General features: G+C 45.0%; 1 long non-coding RNA gene across 1 annotated transcript; it reads right to left on the reverse strand.

Annotated features, from left to right (window-relative positions):
- Window positions 1–3,127: 3,127 nt before the first annotated feature.
- LOC141042435 (uncharacterized) lies at window positions 3,128–7,973 on the reverse strand. Its single transcript, XR_012205208.1, has 5 exons — window positions 7,878–7,973; window positions 6,365–7,570; window positions 5,262–5,334; window positions 4,774–4,850; window positions 3,128–4,139 (listed from the first exon to the last, which is right to left on the reverse strand). It is a non-coding gene; the product is annotated as an uncharacterized lncRNA (long non-coding RNA).
- Window positions 7,974–8,586: the final 613 nt, after the last annotated feature.

The following is an 8,586-nucleotide window of genomic DNA, read 5'->3' on the forward strand; positions in this document are numbered from 1 at the left end:
GGTGACACTAACTGAAGCGTTCAAAATTTCTTAGGCCATCGCATGTCGGAACCACCGATTAGTCTCACCCGGTGTGACCGAACGATCCAAAGTTCTCACCTTCTGTATATATCAGGTCTGGCCGAGTAAACCAGTCGGTCTCAGCGATGTGTGCAAAAATGTGTGTAACCGTCAATTTTTTGTCGTGCCTATATATACCCACCCACTCCACCATTGTCTCTCGAAGCAAACACCACTCATATCCATATTTTTGAAAGGGAGCTCCGCTTCCTTGTGCTGATTTCAAATGGGATTCCACTCTAACCATTAATCCTTTGACTTCTAATCACCTTATTGCTTTAAACTCAAATCATCTCCTACCAAAGCCAAAATCTATGAGAGTTTGAGTGTTGAGGAGATTATCTTTTGAAGCACAAGAGCAAGGAGTTCATCATCAACACCATATATTACCTTTTGGAGGGTGGTGCCTTCTAGATCGGCTAGGTGTTTTTGGAAGTTTCCAATTGTTGTGAAGAAGCCCAAAAAGTTTGTGAGGGCTTGGAGATCGCCTACTTCGTGAAGATCTAACCGAGTGAGGCTAGTCCTTCATGGGCGTAAACCATTGTGGGATAGGAAAGATGGCTTCTTCGTGGGCATGAGCCCTTCGTGGATTCAATTCCTCCATGGAATCTCGCAACCGAGATATTCGTGATCTTAGATTCTCTGTGGATCGAAGCCTCCAACAACGTGGACATATATAACACCACCTATCTAAATTACGGGTCAAAAATCTTCACCGTGTCAACATTGTGTGTGCGTATCTCTAAACTCAACCTTTTAGTTACTAGCACTTGCATGTCTTTACTTCCCGCTACCTATACTCTAGACGAGGAGGAAGTTGTCGTGAATGCTAGGTCAATAATGGACGCACTTTGATAAGTGAAAACCATGGTGTTTAAGTGTGGGGCCATCCGTAGGGATAACGCCTTCGCAAACAGCTTCGCGATGAGGTGGATGAGACTGATCGAGCAATGATCGAAGAAGGACGACGTGTCTTGCTTCTTGAGTAGCAAGGTGATGAGCGCCTCGTTCAGCCATTGAAATCGTCGTCCATTGAGAGAGTGAAGTTTAGCAAAGACGTCGCAAAAATCGTGCTTGATGACATCCCAAGCGCTGCAAAGGAACTCGATGTTGGAACCATCACGGCCCAGCACTTTGCCCAGAGGCAAGCTCTTGATGGCAGTCCGGATTTCCTCCTCTGAGAACGACTCATCAAAGTCCGACAACGCAAATGGTCCAACCTGCACGATAGAGAAGTCGAGGGAGAAACGCTGCGCCTCGGCAGTGCCAAGGATGTTGGTGAAGTGCCGAAAATCCGCATCTACCATACCAATGTTATCAAAAAGCAAATCCACATACTTATTAGAGGTAATTTAAGGAATTTTTTCGTCATGGGAGCCATGGCCCTCCGTCTCTGACCTGAGTCCGACCGTAGATGCTTTTACCAAGCTTGTGGACGGGCAGCGTCACTTTTGCAAGTTTGAGAATGAATAGTGTGACAAGTTTGTGACCTACAGATGATATTACCTCAATTTTGAGCATGACAGCACAGCTGCGAGCCAGCTCTCACGCATGGACTGGAAGCAGCAAGCTCAATGTATGTATCGTACGTGACTGCTTTCAGTTTCACCCACCAGTTCTTACGATTTACCGGCCGCGCGCGCCATGGCCGCCCTGCCTCTGCGGCGCCAGCAGCTATCCCGGGGGGCGCTCCGCTCTCAAGTCTCAAATCACACCGGTACACGACACGGGGTGGCACGTCGGTGTGACAAGACGTAGAGCCGTTCTGCTTTTCGCGGGGCCCGGCGGGCCGTCGACTTTTCTTGCTTCATGGCGGAGGATTTCATTCATTCATCGGCTTGCGTCATCGCCTGGGCTCTATGCTCTTCTCTCCCTCTTTTTCTTCGGATCCCTTGCGTTCAATCAAACTCGGACGCCGATAAGTGCCACACGTGTGGGTGTTAGGAGATCTGCCCACACATTTTATGTGGTGTATAAGAGGAACAGCCCACACATCTACGTGTGGGAAAAAAAGTAATGCCCACACATCTCTTTTTTCCCTTCCGATTCCTTTCACACGCGTGCGTGTGGGCGAAATAGATAACGCCCACACGCCCCGTACGTCAGGCCTCGTACCTCGTGGTCCCGCACGCCCGCGTGACAGTCACCGCGTGTCCCGCAGTTGCCATGGTCCAGACCCTCATCCATATTCGTTTAACTACAGTTGCCATGTCGCTGAACTTCGGTTTCCATGTCGGACAACTACAGTTGCCATGGTTGCTCAACTGCAGTTGCCATGTACATGGTCTGATCTACTGCAGTTGCCATGATTTCAAAACTTTAGGAGTTACCACCCACTAACACTAGGCAGTTGCCATGAAGCACTACAAAAAGGCATGGCAAAAAAACATGTTCGTGTAAAAGAAAGAGTTGCCATGTGCTCACAAGCACGCTAGGGCAGTTGCCATGTAAAAGAAAGAGTTGCCATCTGTTTACGTGCACGCTACGGCAGTTGCCATGTACCATGCAAAAACACATGGCAACTCGGGTAAAAAGAGTTGCCGTCTGCTTACAAGCAAAGCTAGGGCAATTGCCATGTACCTGCAGAAACACATGGCAACTGCCAGCTTTGGGTGTGGGCTAGGGGACGGGCGTGTGGGCGAAATGATAAACGCCCACACACCAACCCCCTCTGCGTGCATGAAACTAGTGTGTGGGCGAATTGCTAAACGCCCACACACCAGTCCCCCATGTGATAAAAAAAGACGTGTGGGCGACAGGATAAATGCCCACACACCAGCTTAGTCCTACATGGCACACAAAACTGCTAAAACACGCCAAGATTCGTGCAGAATTGGTTGGACGAGGATCCATGCGTGTGGACGAGTTGTCAGACGCCCACACGTGTGTGACGTTAGTGTTTTCAAACTCTTTTTTAAGGACCAGAGTGGAGCTGGTCGTCATGGCCCGTGTAGGAATCGGAGTTCACGTGCGACGAAAAGACACCAAAGTGAACAGTGGAGTGGTGGTGTAGCTTTGAGAGCGGCAGGATGGCCGGATGGGCTTGGATGTTTTTTCCTCCGAGAGTGGATGATATTTCTCCATTGCTTATTAGTATGCAGAACATGCCAACAGAACATGTCAATTTTTAATAGTCCGATGTCACGTATGGTTGTAGTACAACATGTCAATTTTTGATACTCTGATGGCATGCATGATAAAGTAGCCCGACGCTATGAATGGGATCGAGATGTATTTTCGTAGAGATAGTTTTCGATGCATGTGATTGTATGGACTTAAGGATTTGTTAATGAGATGCCCGACTATGAAAGCGGACATTTAAAGGGTGACTGATTACTATGCACGGATGCATCCGGATATGTCCGCGGGCGGTCAGAGGGTCGGACTTGCCAAGACCAGTTGTATATGCTTTGGAAAAGAGGGGCTTGGAGAAAGATTTCCAGCGTGGGGGCTTGGAGAAGGAGCAGAACAACAGCGAGGTAGGGGAAAGTAGAAGAGCAGCAGCAGTAGGGATTCAGAGAGGAAGCGAGCTTGGAGAAGGATAGCAGCGGGGAGAGTTGTAGACGAGCAGCAGCAGGGGCACGGGGAAGAAGGAGCAGCAGACAGGGATTCAGAGAAGCGGGGAAGAAGGGAAGAAGAAGCAGCGGCGGTGTGTCTGGCCGGGCGCGCCGGCTGGAGGGAGATGTCGCGCGAGGTGGGCACTGGTGGCTGGCGCTGTGATGGATAGATGATGGTGTGGGTGGTGGATGGCGCGGGTGATGGTGGAGCGAGGTCGCGGAGGCGCGCCGCCACGATGGCCTGGCCGTGGCGGCGGCCGGAGGTGGGAGAAGAAGTGGTGAGGGGGAGAGAGATGGAGATGCCAGGCTCGATTGCAATGGAGATGCAGCTAGGGATTTTGATCCCCTCCCGATCAGATCTAAACGTTTTCACATTGGCCCTCCTTCTTCCTTCTTTCTTCCCAAGTTGGTCCTCCCATCTTTAGTTTGGCCCCTCGGTTACTTCTTTCCTTCACGCTCAGCTCCTTGACTCCATCACTTGATCATTTGTAGTAGAAGAGTTTTGTGCCTTATCGCACTTTTCTGCAAAATAAACAAGTGACTAGTCAACAATCCTTTTATATGATTTTCATGCAATATTCGATAATTCTTAGCAAGAATAGATGGACACATCTCAAGAAATGGTGAATATGTGTGTCAAAATTATATATATGAAATGTGCTTATCAAGTTCCCCCACACTTAATTCTTTGCTTGTCCTCAAGCAAAGGAATATGACAAGAGCAAGATAGTGAATAGTGAACTGAATAGAAAATGTCAAGTGAAGTAGATCTCTAAACAGTGCATGCTTCAGACTTGGTTAGTGAAAATTAATGGTTAGGAGTGCTACAAAGCAATAGGACACTAGTAAACTCAATCATTTTATACTTTTACAATGATAAAAGAAGATTAACAAGTTCAAATGCTGATTGTGCCAAAAGGTTCCTAAAGAGAGCATGATCCCAAGAGACACCTATTACTAGGAACATAACATTGTGGTAAAACCAGGGGCGGACCTAGGACAAAAATGTCCCGGTGTCCCATATAGTCCTTATTTTATTCGGGGATAATTTCTTTTTTGCGGCGGCCTCTCTCAGCAGCTATAATAGATAATATTCCACCGCGGATTGATGGAATTTGAAAGTTTTTGCTGAATTTAAGGAGTTCATAGCAGTTACCGTATCATAGTGTCGAGGCTCTCCAACAACATTTGTTATGCGATCATGAAGATTTCATGGGCGATTTAAAACCGTGCCTGTAGTAAATGATTTGCATAGAAATAAGAGTCCACAATTTAAAACGGTTGATAATAAAAATGCTTACCAAAATAGCAAAATGAAGTGTTTCACTTGAAATACTATATATGCAGAAAGCTCCAAAGTATGTAAACAAAGATGATGGGTAAATTGGAAAATCACCATGCAAACCTGGAAAATTCCAGTACTCAAATTCTCAAATAGATGTGAATCACAATAAAATTTTGGAATATCATAGTAATCCAATTCTCAAACAGATGGGAATCACTCCCCAAATTTGGAAATACCGTAACCTAATTCTCAATAGCAACAACGTTTTTGATATTAAAAACCCTAGCCATAGTTCGAGTCAATGGGAAGAAAGATCAAAGAAAACAGAGGCTTGGACTTGAAATAGATGAGGAAGTTACCTTGCCATGATTTTTCTCCAGCGATCGAGGGAAAAGCGGCGTGCCACCACGCAATGGTGAGTGGCGGGTCAACCTACAAGACAGGGCGAGGCCATGAGGACTGGGTGCGGGAGGAGGCGAAAAACCAGAAGGCAATACACGCAGATCCACAGAGAGCGGATCGATCGATCAGATTGAACTAACTCTCGTGAGGGCATGACCGCATGGGCCGTTAGATGGGCCACGCGAGCGCTCAGTCGCTGGTGGTGTCTTCCGGTGTCCAACAACAAATTTTACCGGTGTCACACGTCTACATGGGCTATATATATAGCGTAGTCAGAAAAATTACCCGGTGTCCTGTGACACCGGTTGGTCTTACGTAGGTCCGCCCCTGGGTAAAACCACTTATTGAAATTGAAACGCAGTTGATAATATATTATCAATCTCACCAAAGGAACATACCACCGATCCCGAGAACATGGTATACACCTGGCTCGACCAATTGTTAGGTTTTTTTTAATTGTCTCCCCAAAGGAACACACCACCGATCCAGAGAACATGGTATACACCTGGTTCGACAATTACATTTTTATTATTTATTTATTACTGTCCAAGCTACCAGATTTCACATGCCACCGATCCCGAGAACATGACATGCTACTGTTAGGTAGATCAGATAATTATTCGCTATAAAATATGCCTTTTTTAATGAACAAACACAAGAATCATCACTCAACCAGGTCTGGTCCAGAGAACATAGCATGCTAATCCATAGTGGTGAAATGATTGCTCTGAATGGGAACACACTTCGCACAAATTCAGCATCTAAACATGGTGATCTAGGTATCATAGTAAATGCAGAAAATGACGAAGTTTTCTAGTGTACTAGGGATTTGAGCACTCAAAACTAATAACTTTCACTAATTTCAGCAAAGCAAGCAATATGTAGATCACTAGTTTACAAGGCATTCAACAATCAGTTCTCATGTTCACATCAAGCACAATATGTCAAATAAAATTCAGTGGGACATCATTTAAGAAATGGCTCAAGCAACTCAAATATCAAATGATTTCAGCATTATCAACGGATGATATATTCAGATTGGGGTCATGAAACAGCTCACCGGGCTTTGATAGTGTAGCATTCGCTAGATCATCTCACCAACTGCAGCTCTTATCCTTTGCTTCCTCGTGCATGCTCCAGCTTCACTCTTCTTCATGTGTGCCCCCTTGCTTCTCCTCATCCCCATGCTCTGAGTCCACCAGGGTCCCAAGGAATGTCACCTCGAACCTGGTCAGCATGAAGTGAACGACGCAGAAGCAAAAACCTGAAAGAATACTCCACAAAAGAGACGATGCAAGCGGTAGGGATAATACCCTCCAAGTCATCAATCGAGTATCCAATTACATAAGCATAGCTATAAAGAACATGACGAGTATGATAGGAATCAGCAAGCTCAATACTAACATGAGGATGATATTTATCATTAAGCATAGGTTTGGCATGAGGAAAATAAGTGTGATCATCATTAATATGAGCAATGCCGCCAACAGTGTATGTATCATCGTATCCAAGCATATGAGTTTTCAAATCAATCTTAAGTGATGGAATCATGTAATGCAAGGTAGTAGCAAAGAAACTATACGGACGCATGACATCAAGAGGATTAGGTAGACCTGGCACATCACGCTCTTGTATGATAATAGGCAAATGAATCTCAGGTTCTCCATCTTCAACTGCATCAGCTTATTTTACTTCTTTGGGAGAGAAAGACATTGGATCTTCAAGTTGATCACTTGGGCATTTGAGCTCTAGATCATCTTGTTCCTTGGCTTCAAGTACATCTTCAATCTGAGGTCTCTCTTCCTCTGGACTCTTGCTATCTTGCTCAGCTGAATGTGACGGTGTTTAAACCTCACACACCTCAAGGGATATCCCAGCAACACTCAGCTCAAGGAGGGAAGAGATAGTACTGCCAGCGTTGATGTTCTTCTCAATCTTCCTTACTTCTTCCACTAGCTCCTTCCCACTCTTGATCTTCTTCATTTCCTCTAGTATAACCTTCCTAATAGGATCATCCTCGGCACTCCAAGTGAACTCGAGACTCAAAAGTGTGAGCTTGTCTATGTCATCGAACTCATCTTGTGTGGGCACTTGCACATGAGATTGCACAACAGGTGCTGGAGTTGTTGGTTGACCAAATGGAGGACCATTTAACTCCATTGGACACATCTCCTGGTGCTGCGGTATATGAGTAGGAGGTGAATAAAACTGTTGTGGTGCATGGTTGTGGCTCTCCTCATTATACCTAATTCCCTGCAATGGATAACTAGAGGCAAACGATGAGATCTCAGGGTTGTTGTTCCTATATGACATATTCGGGTTTTCAGGCCACCCATGTGAGTAATTGTTTTGGTATGAGCTATGCTCTTGAGCGAAGCTCATGCCAAAACAATCTGGAGGGTGAGAGTAACCATGCTGACATTCAGCGGGTGAATGGCCCTGAAATCCACAAATATGGCATGTAGGAGCAACATAAGGATGACCTCTAGAATAAGGGTCATAAGAGCTAGGCCTATCCTCAAAAACTACTTCTCGCTGCCGAGCTAAATCATCTAATCGATGGGAAATCTTACTTATCAGGTCTTGAATACTTTCCGTGCTATTTGTAGTGTTGCTCGCATAAGCATGATGATCTGAATAGTAAGCCATATCTGAGAAGATGCAATAACCTGCAGAATGACAAAGCAAAGAAAGAGAAAATAACTTGAACAAGGGTTAGGGGTTAGAGATATATCACATATATATAGCACAAAGGGAAAAACAAGAAAACCCTAGTCTATAACCTCACACAATCGCTCGACAATAGTCCCCGGCAACGGCGCCAAAATGATCTATTGTGAGTGTAGTGGGGTTTTTACGCCCAAAACTACGAGTGTCGTGTTCTCCTCAGGGACTAGGCGACGACAACTATGCTCAGCTAAAGCTAGGTAATACAATATTGGGTGATGAAAGCAGAACATTAAATCTAGACTAAGTAAGATCATCAACAAAGGAAATGACACAGAAACAAAGGGAGGTTCAGATTGTACTTTCAGTCTTTTTGGTATTATCGTTTTACTTGAGAAAGTAGACACTGACACAAGCATACAAATATGACCAAAGGGAAACAACAATACTAGAACACATATATTTATCTAACAAGTGTATGACAGAGAGAAGAAACAAGATAATGGATAGGGATGAAAATGCTTCATGTCACAACAAATATTACAGGTACAGAGCTAATACAGAGACTGAAAATTAAATGATCTCACAACTGACTACCATAGAGATGAACTAGCT

The sequence above is a fragment of the Aegilops tauschii genome, chromosome 3, assembly GCF_002575655.3.
Source record: "Aegilops tauschii subsp. strangulata cultivar AL8/78 chromosome 3, Aet v6.0, whole genome shotgun sequence".
Lineage (NCBI taxonomy): Eukaryota > Viridiplantae > Streptophyta > Magnoliopsida > Poales > Poaceae > Aegilops > Aegilops tauschii.